General features: G+C 43.4%; 1 protein-coding gene across 2 annotated transcripts in view; it reads left to right on the top strand.

Moving 5' to 3' along the window:
• The window catches only part of LOC142699069 (protein phosphatase 1 regulatory subunit 36-like), a 46,705-nt gene that overhangs the window by 3,301 nt on the left and 26,777 nt on the right, over positions 1-16,627 (top strand). For both annotated transcript variants that reach the window (XM_075847982.1, XM_075847981.1), the window contains exon 2: positions 107-218. The gene's annotated coding sequence lies outside the window, so the exon portion shown is untranslated. The remainder of the gene's footprint in view (positions 1-106; positions 219-16,627) is intronic.

The raw sequence follows: 16,627 nt of genomic DNA, 5'->3' as shown, positions 1-16,627 counted from the left end.
CCGTTAACAGGTGACAGAGTTCAATAGGGGGGGGGGGTGTGTTAGGGGGAGGAGGGGGGAAAATATGGTCTGTTCACAGTTTGTGTTTTTTCCACCCCTGCCCTAGATTTCAATCCTATATCCGCCCCTGTGTGCAGAATATCACAAGTTCACAACAGAGCTTGCAGAGGAGAAGCGCACGCCCCTGCGGACCACGATACAGAGAGCGCGTCTAACGAGTGAGTATGGCAACTCTGCACCTCTCCTCAGCCTCCACATGTTATTGGATGAGAGGAGGAGGAGAAGGGCGGACTGTGGCTGATAACATTCACTACTGGTATATACTTATATCTGCGGTATATTCACTGCTGCTATATATGGATCAGAGCGGTATATACACTGCTGCTATATATGGATCTGTGCGGTATATTCACTGCTGGTATATATTTATATGCGCGGTATATTCACTGCTGCTATATATGGATCTGTGCGGTATATTCACTGCTGCTATATATGGATCAGAGCGGTATATTCACTCCTGCTATATATGGATCTGTGCGGTATATACACTGCTGGTATATATGGATCAGAGCGGTATATACACTGCTGCTATATATGGATCTGTGCGGTATATTCACTGCTGCTATATATGGATCTGTGCGGTATATACACTGCTGCTATATATGGATCAGAGCGGTATATTCACTGCTGGTATATATGGATCTGTGCGGTATATACACTGCTGCTATATATGGATCTGTGCGGTATATTCACTGCTGCTATATATGGATCTGTGCGGTATATACACTGCTGGTATATATGGATCTGTGCGGTATATTCACTGCTGCTATATATGGATCTGTGCCAGGGGCGTAACTAGGAAAGACTGGGCCCCATAGCAAACTTTTGACTGGGGCCCCCCCTCCCCTGGGTGTCACACAACCCCCCCCCCCTTGTAGATAGTGCCTTTTTTACAGCCCCCCCCTGTAGATAATGCCATACAGCCCCCCCTCTGTAGATAGCGCCATACAGCCCCCTGCAGATAACGCCATACAGCCCCCCTGCAGAGAACACCATACAGCCCCCCCTGTAGAGAACACCATACAGCCCCCCCTGTAGGGAACGCCATACAGCCCCCCCTGTAGAGAACGCCATACAGCCCCCCCCTGTAGGGAACGCCATACAGCTCCCCCCCTGTAGGGAACGCCATACAGTCACCCCCCCCCCCTGTAGGGAACGCCATACAGCGCTTCCCCCCTGTAGGGAACGCCATACAGAGTCCCCCCTCCCAAAAAAATGCGACCTACAGTGTGCCGTACAAGATACATGTATCCCCTCTCCACAGGATCTCCACAGGACAGGGGATACATGTGTGATCGCTGGCAGCGATAAGGAGAACGGGGGACTGAAAGTCCCCTGAAGTTCTCCATGACTAACCTCTGACTTCCGGCGTCTGCGCAGCTCAATAAAAATGAAAGGAGCGCTCGTCACACATGCGCGACTGGCGCTCCATTCATTTCTACGGAGCTGCCGACACAGACCCCGGAAGTCCGAGGTTTGTGATGGAGAACTTCAGGGGACTTTCAGTCCCCCGTTCTCCCTATCGCTGCCAGCGATCACACATGTATCCCCTGTCCTGTGGATATCCTGTGGAGAGGGGATACATGTCCTGTGGAGAGGGGGGGGGGATACATGTCCTGTGGAGAGGGGGGGGATACGTGTCCTGTGGAGAGGGGGGGGGGGATACATGTCCTGTGGAGAGGGGGGGGATACGTGTCCTGTGGAGAGGGGATACATGTCCTGTGGAGAGGGGATACATGTCCCGTGGAGATCCTGTGGAGAGGGGGGGGATACATGTCCTGTGGAGAGGGGATACATGTATTTTGCTCTATTTTGCGCCTTCAGGACCAGACACCGTTTAGCCATTTTTAGCACGTGTTCGTTAAACGGCTATAACTTTTTTATTTGTTGGGCTAACGACGTGATTTTTGCGACGTTTTTTCCGTAGACAATGCAGGTTTAATTTATTATCGTTTTTATACACACCTTTTTTGCTATTTTAGAATTTTTATTCATAAACTTTGAAAATAATAGTAAAAAAAAAAGCTTTTTTACATTTCAGCTATTTTTTTTTGGGTAATAACATAGTTTTACCCTAAAATAGACCTTTTATTTGTGACCGTCATTGTCTACCGTAAATTTTAATATATTACATGTCTATATTAGGGTAATTGGGTCAGCGCTAGCGTTACAACAATGATTGGCGGGGGGGGGGGGAACGTTTTTTTTGGGGGTGGGTATTTTATGTGTATTTATTATTTAAATTTTTTTTGCACTTTACTTTATTCTTTTTTTATTATTATGGTCTGTCCCCCAAAGGTCAAAAAAGACCTTTGGGGAACTTTATATATTTTTTTTCTTTCTTTTACACCATGTTTTTCCACTGTAACTGGAGCTGCACAGCAGCCCCAGTTACAGGGGAAATCAGCCCTCTCACAGTGACGATTGTCACTAATAGGGCTGTGCTGGGTCTAGTAAGACCCAGCAGCAGCCTGCCACTAACGGCACCCGGCGATCATGTGACCAGTCACATGATCACCGGGAGGAATAGAGACAGCGCCGCTGCTGCTGTCTCTATTCCTATACACAGCGTTCATTGAGCGCTGTGTAAGAAGACATCGGAGAAGACAGAAGCAGCGAAAGCTGCTTCTATCCTCTCCTCAGGGTCCCCGGAAGTGACTGACTGCCGGGGACCCGACATTCAGCTGCCCGATCGCGCGGGCAGCAAGTTAAAACCCGAGCCGTAGAAAGTCTATGGCTCGGGTTTTAAGGACCCTGACCGCTGGCCGTAAAAATACAGCCAGCGGTCGGGAACCAGTTAATGGCAGAGCGGGGAGATACCTCCCTGCTCTGCCGTAGTGTTCAGTGGTGTCGCGCTGTAGCAGCCATAGCGGCTGCTAGCGGAGCCTCCGGCCATGGTGGGGGCCCGTGCCGGCGGGCGACACGGGCCCCCTCATGCCGCGGGCCCCGTAGCAGCCGCTACTGCTGCTACGGCAGTAGTTACGCCACTGATCTGTGCGGTATATACACTGCTGTTATATATGGATCTGTGCGGTATATACACTGCTGCTATATATTGATCTGTGCGGTATATTCACTGCTGCTATATATGGATCAGAGAGGTATATACACTGCTGCTATATATGGATCTGTGCGGTATATACACTGCTGCTATATATGGATCAGAGCGGTATATTCACTGCTGCTATATATGGATCTGTGCGGTATATTCACTGCTGCTATATATGGATCTGTGCGGTATATACACTGCTGCTATATATGGATCAGAGCGGTATATTCACTGCTGGTATATATGGATCAGAGCGGTATATTCACTGCTGGTATATATGGATCTGTGCGGTATATACACTGCTGCTATATATGGATCTGTGCGGTATATACACTGCTGGTATATATTTATATGTGCGGTATATTCACTGCTGCTATATATGGATCAGAGCGGTATATACACTGCTGCTATATATGGATCAGAGCGGTATATACACTACTGGTATATATTTATATGTGCGGTATATTCACTGCTGCTATATATGGATCTGTGCGGTATATTCACTGCTGCTATATATGGATCTGTGCGGTATATACACTGCTGGTACATATTTATATGTGCGGTATATATACTGCTGGTACATATTTATATGTGCGGTATATTCACTGCTGCTATATATGGATCTGTGCGGTATATACACTGCTGCTATATATGGATCTGTGCGGTATATTCACTGCTGTTATATATGGATCTGTGCGTTATATATACACTGCTGGTATATATGGATCTGTGCGGTATATACACTGCTGCTATATATGGATCAGGGCGGTATATTCACTGCTGCTATATATGGATCTGTGCGGTATATACACTGCTGCTATATATGGATCTGTGTGGTATATTCACTGCTGCTATATATGGATCTGTGCGGTATATACACTGCTGGTATATATGGATCTGTGCGGTATATTCACTGCTGTTATATATGGATCTGTGCGGTATATACACTGCTGGTATATATGGATCTGTGCGGTATATTCACTGCTGTTATATATGGATCTGTGCGGTATATTCACTGCTGTTATATATGGATCTGTGCGGTATATACACTGCTGGTATATATGGATCTGTGCGGTATATTCACTGCTGTTATATATGGATCTGTGCGGTATATACACTGCTGCTATATATGGATCTGTGCGGTATATACACTGCTGCTATATATGGATCTGTGTGGTATATACACTGCTGCTATATATGGATCTGTGCGGTATATACACTGCTGGTACATATTTATATGTGCGGTATATTCACTGCTGCTATATATGGATCAGAGCGGTATATACACTGCTGCTATATATGGATCTGTGCGGTATATACACTGCTGCTATATATGGATCTGTGCGGTATATTCACTGCTGCTATATATGGATCAGAGCGGTATATTCACTGCTGCTATATATGGATCTGTGCGGTATATTCACTGCTGCTATATATTTATATGTGCGGTATATTCACTGCTGCTATATATGGATCTGTGCGGTATATACACTGCTGCTATATATGGATCAGAGCGGTATATACACTGCTGCTATATATGGATCAGAGCGGTATATACACTGCTGCTATATATGGATCTGTGCGGTATATTCACTGCTGCTATATATGGATCTGTGCGGTATATACACTGCTGGTATATATGGATCTGTGCGGTATATACACTGCTGGTATATATGGATCTGTGCGGTATATTCACTGCTGTTATATATGGATCTGTGCGGTATATACACTGCTGCTATATATGGATCTGTGCGGTATATTCACTGCTGCTATATATGGATCTGTGCGGTATATACACTGCTGGTATATATATGGATCTGTGCGGTATATACACTGCTGCTATATATTGATCTGTGCGGTATATACACTGCTGCTATATATTGATCTGTGCGGTATATACACTGCTGGTACATATTTATTTATAGGTTGTGCACAGTTTATTTTTTGCTTTGCTACTGTTCCATATGCCTTTTTTTCTAAATATACATTTTTGCCCCTTGCAGTTAAAGGGGTTGTTCCAAGATTAAATGTTATCCCCTGTCTACAGGACAGGACATAACATGCTGATCGGAGGGGGTCTGACCACTGGGACCCCCACTGATAACTGGAACGGTGGTCCCTTGTACCCCTGAGTAACTGGAGCGACAGGGTGTATGCAGCGTCATTAACTCAGGGGTACGAGGGACCCCCACTGATCAGCATGTTATCTCCTATCCTGTAGAGGGGATAACATTTAATCTTGGGACAACCCCTTTAAGACCTGAACATGCAGTGAATAGTTTTCAGATGATATTACTGGCTCGATGATCACATTCATTCCTAGTCTGGTCTGTGCAGTTTCGGTTTACAAATATTACGGATTGGTAGTACAGATCCAATAGACGTGGACAGAAAGCAAGTGCAGCATGCGTTACTATACTGACTGTAAAGTGCCGCATGTGTTACTATACTGACTGTAAAGTGCCGCATGTGTTCCTATACTGACTGTAAAGTGCCGCATGTGTTACTATACTGACTGTAAAGTGCAGCGTGCGTTACTATACTGACTGTAAAGTGCCGCATGTGTTACTATACTGACTGTAAAGTGCCGCATGTGTTACTATACTGACTGTAAAGTGCCGCATGTGTTACTATACTGACTGTAAAGTGCCGCATGTGTTACTATACTGACTGTAAAGTGCCGCATGTGTTACTATACTGACTGTAAAGTGCAGCGTGCGTTACTATACTGACTGTAAAGTGCAGCGTGCGTTACTATCCTGACTGTAAAGTGCCGCATGTGTTCCTATACTGACTGTAAAGTGCCGCATGTGTTACTATACTGACTGTAAAGTGCCGCATATGTTACTATACTGACTGTAAAGTGCAGCGTGTGTTACTATACTGACTGTAAAGTGCAGCATGCGTTACTATACTGACTGTAAAGTGCAGCGTGTGTTACTATACTGACTGTAAAGTGCCGCATGTGTTACTATACTGACTGTAAAGTGCAGCGTGCGTTACTATACTGACTGTAAAGTGCCGCATGTGTTACTATACTGACTGTAAAGTGCAGCGTGTGTTACTATACTGACTGTAAAGTGCAGCGTGCGTTACTATACTGACTGTAAAGTGCAGCGTGCGTTACTATACTGACTGTAAAGTGCAGCGTGCGTTACTATACTGACTGTAAAGTGCAGCGTGCGTTACTATCCTGACTGTAAAGTGCCGCATGTGTTCCTATACTGACTGTAAAGTGCCGCATGTGTTACTATACTGACTGTAAAGTGCCGCATGTGTTACTATACTGACTGTAAAGTGCAGCGTGCGTTACTATACTGACTGTAAAGTGCAGCGTGTGTTACTATACTGACTGTAAAGTGCAGCATGCGTTACTATACTGACTGTAAAGTGCAGCGTGTGTTACTATACTGACTGTAAAGTGCCCGCTGTGTTACTATACTGACTGTAAAGTGCAGCGTGTGTTACTATACTGACTGTAAAGTGCCGCATGTGTTACTATACTGACTGTAAAGTGCAGCGTGCGTTACTATACTGACTGTAAAGTGCAGCGTGTGTTACTATACTGACTGTAAAGTGCAGCATGCGTTACTATACTGACTGTAAAGTGCAGCGTGTGTTACTATACTGACTGTAAAGTGCAGCGTGCGTTACTATACTGACTGTAAAGTGCCGCATGTGTTACTATACTGACTGTAAAGTGCAGCATGCGTTACTATACTGACTGTAAAGTGCAGCGTGCGTTACTATACTGACTGTAAAGTGCCGCATGTGTTACTATACTGACTGTAAAGTGCAGCATGTGTTACTATACTGACTGTAAAGTGCAGCGTGCGTTACTATACTGACTGTAAAGTGCCGCATGTGTTACTATACTGACTGTAAAGAGCAGCATGTGTTACTATACTGACTGTAAAGTGCAGCATGTGTTACTATACTGACTGTAAAGAGCAGCATGTGTTACTATACTGACTGTAAAGTGCAGCGTGCGTTACTATACTGACTGTAAAGTGCAGCATGTGTTACTATACTGACTGTAAAGAGCAGCATGTGTTACTATACTGACTGTAAAGTGCAGCGTGCGTTACTATACTGACTGTAAAGTGCCGCATGTGTTACTATACTGACTGTAAAGAGCAGCATGTGTTACTATACTGACTGTAAAGTGCAGCATGTGTTACTATACTGACTGTAAAGAGCAGCATGTGTTACTATACTGACTGTAAAGTGCCGCATGTGTTACTATACTGACTGTAAAGTGCCGCATGTGTTACTATACTGACTGTAAAGTGCAGCGTGCGTTACTATACTGACTGTAAAGTGACGCATGTGTTACTATACTGACTGTAAAGTGCCGCATGCGTTACTATACTGACTGTAAAGTGCAGCATGTGTTACTATACTGACTGTAAAGAGCAGCATGTGTTACTATACTGACTGTAAAGTGCAGCATGCGTTACTATACTGACTGTAAAGTGCCGCATGCGTTACTATACTGACTGTAAAGTGCAGCGTGCGTTACTATACTGACTGTAAAGTGACGCATGTGTTACTATACTGACTGTAAAGTGCCGCATGTGTTACTATACTGACTGTAAAGTGCAGCGTGCGTTACTATACTGACTGTAAAGTGACGCATGTGTTACTATACTGACTGTAAAGTGCCGCATGCGTTACTATACTGACTGTAAAGTGCAGCATGTGTTACTATACTGACTGTAAAGAGCAGCATGTGTTACTATACTGACTGTAAAGTGCAGCATGCGTTACTATACTGACTGTAAAGTGCCGCATGCGTTACTATACTGACTGTAAAGTGCAGCGTGCGTTACTATACTGACTGTAAAGTGCCGCATGTGTTACTATACTGACTGTAAAGTGCAGCGTGCGTTACTATACTGACTGTAAAGTGCAGCGTGCGTTACTATACTGACTGTAAAGTGCCACATGTGTTACTATACTGACTGTAAAGTGCAGCATGCGTTACTATACTGACTGTAAAGTGCAGCGTGTGTTACTATACTGACTGTAAAGTGCAGCGTGCGTTACTATACTGACTGTAAAGTGCAGCATGCGTTACTATACTGACATGTGTTACTATACTGACTGTAAAGTGCAGCATGTGTTACTATACTGACTGTAAGGTGCCGCATGTGTTCCTATACTGACTGTAAAGTGCTGCATGTGTTACTATACTGACTGTAAAGTGCCGCATGTGTTACTATACTGACTGTAAAATGCCGCATGGGTTACTATACTGACTGTAAAGTGCAGCGTGCATTACTATACTGACTAAAGAGCAGCGTGCGTTACTATACTGACTATAAAGTGCCGCATGTGTTACTATACTGACTGTAAAGTGCAGCATGCGTTACTATTCTGACTGTAAAGTGCCGCATGTGTTACTATACTGACTGTAAAGTGCCGCATGTGTTACTATACTGACTGTAAAGTGACGCATGTGTTACTATACTGACTGTAAAGTGCCGCATGTGTTACTATACTGACTGTAAAATGCCGCATGGGTTACTATACTGACTGTAAAGTGCAGCGTGCATTACTATACTGACTAAAGAGCAGCGTGCGTTACTATACTGACTATAAAGTGCCGCATGTGTTACTATACTGACTGTAAAGTGCAGCATGCGTTACTATTCTGACTGTAAAGTGCCGCATGTGTTACTATACTGACTGTAAAGTGCCGCATGTGTTACTATACTGACTGTAAAGTGACGCATGTGTTACTATACTGACTGTAAAGTGCAGTGTGCGTTACTATACTGACTGTAAAGTGCCGCATGTGTTACTATACTGACTGTAAAGTGCAGCGTGCGTTACTATACTGACTGTAAAGTGCCTCATGTGTTACTATACTGACTGTAAAGTGCCGCATGTGTTACTATACTGACTGTAAAGTGCCACATGTGTTACTATACTGACTGTAAAGTGCCGCATGTGTTACTATACTGACTGTAAAGAGCCATTAAAGGAGCCCTGACACAAGTTTGAACACTGACATTGTTCTTTCATTTTTGTGTTTGAATTTTGGATACACGTTGCCCTGGTCATTTTACTAGTATTTATAGCTGGGGCAATATAGGGATATTTACTACACAATTGCCTGTAGCATTATGAGACCTTGCAGTTTATAACAATGATGTTCAATAAGGGCCTGTTCACATCACCGTTCGATTCCGTTCCGTTCCGTAGTCGACTCCGCTATTGATTCCGTCGGAAAACCGGAAACCAGCCGGAATGGTGACGAACGGAAGCCATTAGCGATGTTTCCATCAACATTGAGATCAATGGTGACTGAAACGGAAGCTGTGCTGTCACTTTCACTTTCCGTTGCGGGGTTCACCCGACAGAACCTCGGAACGGAAGCGAACGGTGATGTGAACAGGCCCTAATGTATTTTTTTGTTCACACAGCTTTAATTTTTTTGTTTCGTTTTACAAGTTGTTTCTTACTTACAATTTATTTTTATTTATTTTTTTTGTGTGGAGGGCGGGGGGGCGCCATTTCCATTTTCGCCTCAGGCAGCAGAAAAGCTAGAATCGGCCCTGGTCATAGGAAACAACAATGGTAAGGCAATATGCACTCACCTGGACGGGTTATGCTGACCAGGCACAACGCTGTTGAACAGTATAGAACGATCTCCAGCAGGCACGCCGCTGAGAGGATACGTGTGGAGAAGACACACCCAGGGTGTGTACAGCCAGATGCGAGGTGTAGCTGCTGCCAAGGTCCAAAAGCCGGTGAACGGAGATTCACCGTTAATGATAAGGTGAGAGATTGGAAAAAAGAAGGACCAATATAAGGCGCTGCTATACCAAACTAAGTTTTTATTTTGAGTAGGTTATTGATAGGCTACGCGTTTCGACGCAGAACATGCGTCTTCATTAGGCCATGAACATACAAAAGAGACATCACATATATATATACAAGTAGATAATAAAATATCAACCAATCACAAAGAGGAAACAGGGAGGGGACACTGGGAACTCCTACAAAGAGAAACGGACGAAATCCCGCTAAAAAAACAACCAAATTTGATTAATACAATGTATGTGAATTTGATAAAAAGGCATATGTGATAAATGAATTTAAAATAAATTTAAAATATGGGACAATTGTATAGAAAAACAAAAGATACTACTAAACGATCCATTTCAGTTGGTGTTTGAAGTGTGAGCCGTTTTAAAAACACAACATCGCTAAACTCATGCGGTCAAATCGTACTGATATAGTAATTTAAAATAACCCATAAGGGTAAAATCGGGAGTATAGATAATAATGGATCCACTATTTATTCTTTAGTAAAGAAAAAAATCTAATTAAAAATCAGATAGAAAAAAACCGGCAAAACGGGAGAATGATATAAAAAACGCTATAAATTTTATAAATGAACCAAATATTGTTCAATCAATTAAAAACGAAAATGACATTCAATAATTTAGTCAGACTATTCTGAATAAAAAAATCAAGAATTCATTCAAGTAAAACGCCAGGACGGCTAAACAAGTGGCGTCTTTATAGTCAAGGCAACAGTAGTTTTATAATAGATACCTGGAAAATATGTTAAATTGATAGAACATCTATAGTATAACACTAATTATAAATTTGTACTGTAATGAAAAACAAATCAATTGTCAGACTAAGCCTATATAAACCAATGTATTAACCCCTTAATGACCGCCGATAAGCCTTTTCACGGCGGTCATTAATGGGCTTTATTCTACAGCGCCGCCATTGTACGGCGCTGCTGTAGAATAAAGTAAACAGAGCAGGGAGCCGTCAAATCTCCCTGCTCTCAGCTGCCAGAGGCAGCTGAGGGCTGGGGGCGTCCCTGCTCTGCCGGGTGAGATCGATATTAGTATCGATCTCACCCGTTTAACCCTTCAGATGCGGTGCACAATAGCGTGCACCGCATCTGAATGGTTTTGGAGAGAGGGAGGGAGCTCCCTCTCTCTCCCACCGACACCCGGCGATAAAATCGCCGAGTGTCTGTGTCTTCTATGGCAGCCGGGGGTCTAATAAAGGCCCCCAGGTCTGCCTGGAGCGAATGCCTGCTAGATTATGCCGCCGGCATGACCTAGCAAATGCCTGTCCGTTTTAAACGGATAGGCAGTAATAGGGTATGTGCACACACACTAATTACGTCCGTAATTGACGGACATATTTCGGCCGCAAGTACCGGACCGAACACAGTGCAGGGAGCCGGGCTCCTAGCATCATAGTTATGTACGACGCTAGGAGTCGCTGCCTCTCTGCAGGACAACTGTCCCGTAAGTATCATAAGTATGATACTATCATAAGTATGATACTAGGAGCCCGGCTCCCTGCACTGTGTTCGGTCCGGTACTTGCGGCCGAAATACGTCCGTCAATTACGGACGTAATTAGTGTGTGTGCACATACCCATACACTGCAATACAAAAGTATTGCAGTGTATTATAATAGCGATCGGAGGATAGTGAAGTCCCCTAGTGGGACTAGTAAAAAAGTTAAATAAAGTTAATTTAAAAAAAAAGTGAAAAATAAAAAATTAAAAACCCACTTTTTCCCCAAGTTACACATATTTGGTATCGCCGCGTCCGTAACGACCCCGACTATAAAGCTGTTACGTTATTTAACCCGCACGGTGAACGCTGTAAAAAATAAAATAAAAAACAATGGAAAAAATTGCTGTTTTCTGTTAATCCTGACTTTAAAAAAATGTGATAAAAAGTGATCAAAAAATCGCATCTACTCTCAAATGGTACCAATAAAAACTGCAAGTCGTCCCGCAAAAAACAAGACCTTATACAGCTATGCCGACGCAAAAATAAAAAAGTTACAGCTCTTCGAATGTGACAATGGAAAAATTTAAAAAATAGCTTGGTCATTAGGGCCCAGAATGCAAGCAGGGGGAAGGGGTTAATAAATAAATAAATAATCACAAACACATGGAAGATGCGAAGGACGGCCAAACCCTTCAAATTATGAAAAAACTATTAGGGTCAGTATTGATAAAAAATTAGAAACAATAAATAAAGAAATATTAGTAACTATACCTCATGATGTCAGAGCTGGGACCCGCATCTATCAGACATTTATGGCGTATCCTGTGGATATGCCATAAATGTCTGTCATCACACAACCCCTTTAGCAATGTTATTGACTAAGCAACATATACAATATAAAGAACTTGTGGCCTCTTGGAAGTCATCAGTCAAAGGTAAGGTTACAGTTTGGTAATCCCATACAAGAATGTTCTTTTTAGAAAACGACAGTGCCAATAAGGTAACTAATGGATTGATACTCATTGTAAGGAACTAATACATTCACTGGCGTAGCTATAGGGGTCGCAGCGGTCGCAATTGCGACCGGGCCCTGAAGCCAGGGGGGCCCACGGCCCCCCGCACCACATCAATAAAAAGTTACTATAGTAACTTGGGCCGCGGGCCCCTGTTACTATAGTAACATACTTTACTTACCTTCCTGGTTCCGGATCGCAGCCGAGGTCCTGACGTCAGGCGCTGTGCGCAGCGCATGACGTCACAGCGCTATGTGCCACGCACAGCATCGAGACGACAGAACTCCCGCCGCGGCCGAAGAGGAAGGTAAGGTTAGCCCTGACTGGCGGGGTCCGACTCCCGGGACCGGCCAATCAGCTGTTTTGAAGGGGCCGCAGCACTCGTACGAGAGCTGCTCCCCTTCATTCCTGTCACTTCATTCCGGTCACACTGTGAATCCGTGTCGGCGATTCACAGTGTGAGCGAGTAGTGAAATGAAGGGGAAGCAGTTCTCGTACGAGTGCTGCGGCCCCTTCAAAACAGCTGATTGGCCGGTCCCGGGAGACACATCAGCTATTGATGGCCTATCCTGTGGATAGGCAATCAATGTTTAGGGACTGTACAACCCCTAAGCCTACGATGTAGAAGGCTTAGGGGGCCCATGAGACAGGATCACAGATTGTGTGATCCTGTCTGCTGGGCCCTGTATCTAAGCCAATCACATGGTAGGCTTAGATACATGGCCCATGTGTGATCCTGTCTGCTGGGCCCTGTATCTAAGCCAATCACATGGTAGGCTTAGATACATGGCCCATGCGTGATCCTGTCTGGTGGGCCCTGTATCTAAGCCAATCACATGGTAGGCTTAGATACATGGCCCATGTGTGATCCTGTCTGATGGGCCCTGTATATAAGCCTACCACACTGTAGGTTTAGATACAGGGCCCCAGCACAAAAGTAATCTTATACTGTATAAGATTACTGTCTGCTGGACCCTGTATCTAAGCCTACGTTGTGGTAGGCTTAGATACAGGGTCCCACAGACAGTATCACACATGGGCCCTGTATCTAAGCCTAACACACGTGTTACTAATCATTTTTTGTGTGTTTTCTTACAGGTTCGGTCGTTGGACTACGGCGGATTCCAGGACTACTTCGATGACAGCTTTTTTTTTTATTATCAATAAAATGGTTAATGAGGTTTGTTCGGGGTTTTTTTTTAATTTCAATAAAATATTTTTTCTATGTCTTTGTGTTTTTTTTTTAAACTTTATTACTACCGCCTTAGTAATGGCCGCCGGCTGATTGACAGCATCCATTGCTAAGGCGGGGCTTAGTGTTAGCCGATGCAGAGGTGAACACTAACCCCCTTTATTACCCCGGTACCCACCGCCACCAGGGGTGCTGGGAAGAGCCGGGTACGATCCAGTACCTGACCATCTGTAGTGATGGTCGGCCACTGGGGTGGCCGCAGGCTGGTATTATCAGGAGGGGAAAGGCCAAAAACAGTGGCCCTTCCCACCCTGGTGATGCTAGGCTGCTGCTGCTTTATTGTATCTGGCTGGTTATGAAAAATGGGGGGGACCCCACGTCATTTAAAAAAAAAAAAAATAATTGTAAAGAACGATGTGGGGTCCCCCCCAATTTTCATAACCAGCAGCAGCAGGCAGCATTACAAGGGTGGGAAGGGCCACTGTTTTTGGCCTCCCCCAGCCTGCGGCCACCCCGGTGCCTGCCCGTCACTACAGATGGTCGGGTACTGGTTCGTACCCGGCTCTTCCCAGTACTCCTGGTGGTGGTGGGTACCGGGGTAATAATGGGGGTTAGTGTAGCCTCTGCACCTGCTAACATTAAGCCTCGCCTTAGTAATGGAGGTTGTCAATCAGCCGGCGGCCATTACTAAGGCGGTGATAATAACGTTTAAAAAGATACAAGCACATAGAAAAAATATTTTATTGAAATAAAAAAACACAACCCTCATTAACCATTTTATTGAGAATAAAAAAACGCCGTCATTGAAGTCCTCGAATCCGAAGTCCAAGAACCGAACCTGTAAAAAAAACACAAACACACAAAAATAATCAGTAACACATAAAGAAGCAAAATTATTATTCTTACCTGTCCTGGGTCCAGCGCTGGAGCCGCAATGTCAGCGAGCTGAGTCCTGTATCTAATCCTATAATGTGTGATACTGCCTGCTGAGCTGTGTATCTAATCCAATCATGTGTGATACTGTCTGCTGAGCTGTGTATCTAATCCAATCATGTGTGATACTGTCTGCTGGGCCCTGTATCTAATCGTATCTTGTGTGATACTGTCTGCTGAGCCACTGTATCTAATCCTATCATGTGTGATACTGTCTGCTCAGCCACTGTATCTAATCCTATCATGTGTGGTACTGTCTGCTGGGCCACTGTATCTAATCCTATCATGTGTGATACTGTCTGCTGGACCACTGTATCTAATCCTATCATGTGTGATACTGCCTTCTGAGCCACTGTATCTAATCCTATCATGTGTGATACTGTCTGCTGAACCACTGTATCTAATCCTATCCATAGTTTATAGGGTCGTAGTGCTATAGATATGCTATGCTGTCTCATATATACACACTTTTTTTTTTGGGGCGGACACATATGTATTGGGGCTATTTCCCCTGACATTTTAAGCCCTGAGGTATGTTCAGGAGAAAACAGCACCGTAATTTCAACCGTAATGGCATGTGCAGGCGTCTTTCGCTGCGTACATTACGGACGTAATTGGAGCTGTTTTTCTATGGAGTCCATGGAAAACGGCTCCATTTACGTCTGAAGAAGTGACAGGCACTTCTTTGACGCGGGCGTCTTTTTTACGCGCCGCCTTTTGACAGCGGCGCGTAAAAAAAAATGACCGTCGGCACAGAACATCGTAAGACCCATTCAAATGAATGGGCAGATGTTTGCCAACGCTTTTGAGCCGCATTTTCGGACGTAATTCAATGCTAAAACGCCCGAATTACGTCCGTAAATAGGGTGTGTGAACCCAGCCTTAGTGACGCCCCGGCTGCTAGTGCTGCATTGTTGGGTCACTTAGAAGACCCAGCGATGCAGCTGAAAGCTGCAGACCGTCGGCCATGAGAAGTTTGCGGGGGGGGGGGGGGCCCAGTAAGAATTCTTGCATCGGGGCCCATGAGCCTCTAGCTACGCCCCTGAATACATTGTAAATTTAGGGGATGGAAGTTACATTTATTGTAAGTAGTTTCATTGGGATTTTTTTTTGTTTTACATTTTCTATTTTCTATTGTTGCTTATATAGCACTAAAGTGAGAGATTGAAATTAATTTACCCAAAGTAATGCAGATAGAACTACATTACCGTAGACCAAAGGAAACAACTGTGAAGTAGATAATTTGATATAATCAAATTATCTACTTCACAGTTGTTTCCTTTGGTCTACGGTAATGTAGTTCTATCTGCATTACTTTGGGTAAATTAATCTCCAGTAATATAATATAATTTAATATTAATCTGAAATTATGGCATTCAAGTGCCATAGATGTCATTCAATTTCTGATACATTTGGGTCATTTTTATATTGTGTTTTTAGACTCGGTTCAGAATTAATCATCATGAGGTATAGTTACTAATATTTCTTTATTTATTGTTTCTAATTTTTTATCAATACTGACCCTAACAGTTTTTTCATAATTTGAAGGGTTTCGCCGTCCTTCGCATCTTCCATGTGTTTGTGATTATTTATTTATCAATACATTGGTTTATATAGGCTTAGTCTGACAATTGATTTGTTTCTCATTACAGTACAAAATTAATAATTATTGTTATAGTACAAATTGTTCTATCAATTTAACATATTTTCCAGGTATCTATTTTTATAAAATTATTGTTGCCTTGACTATAAAGACGCCACTTGTTTAGCCGTCCTGGCGTTTTACTTGTATCTTGCTTCTTTATGAATGAATTCTTGATTTTTTTATTCAGAATAGTCTGACTAAATTATTGAATGTAATTTTCGATTTTAATTGATTGAACAATATTTGGTTCATTTATAAAATTTATAGCGTTTTTCATATCATTCGCCCGTTTTGCCGTTTTTTCTATCTGATTGTCAATTAGATTTTTTTCTTTACTAAAGAATAAATAGTGGATCCATTATTATTTCTACTCCCGATTTTACCCTTATGGGTTATTTTAAATTACTATATCAGTACGATTTGACCGCATTAGTTTAGCGATGTTGTGTTT

Source organism: Rhinoderma darwinii, unplaced genomic scaffold (genome assembly GCF_050947455.1).
Source record: "Rhinoderma darwinii isolate aRhiDar2 unplaced genomic scaffold, aRhiDar2.hap1 Scaffold_125, whole genome shotgun sequence".
In the NCBI taxonomy this organism is placed as follows: Eukaryota; Metazoa; Chordata; class Amphibia; order Anura; family Rhinodermatidae; genus Rhinoderma; species Rhinoderma darwinii.
The sequence above is the reverse complement of the archived record's forward strand: the minus strand, read 5'-3'. Positions and strand labels throughout refer to the sequence as shown.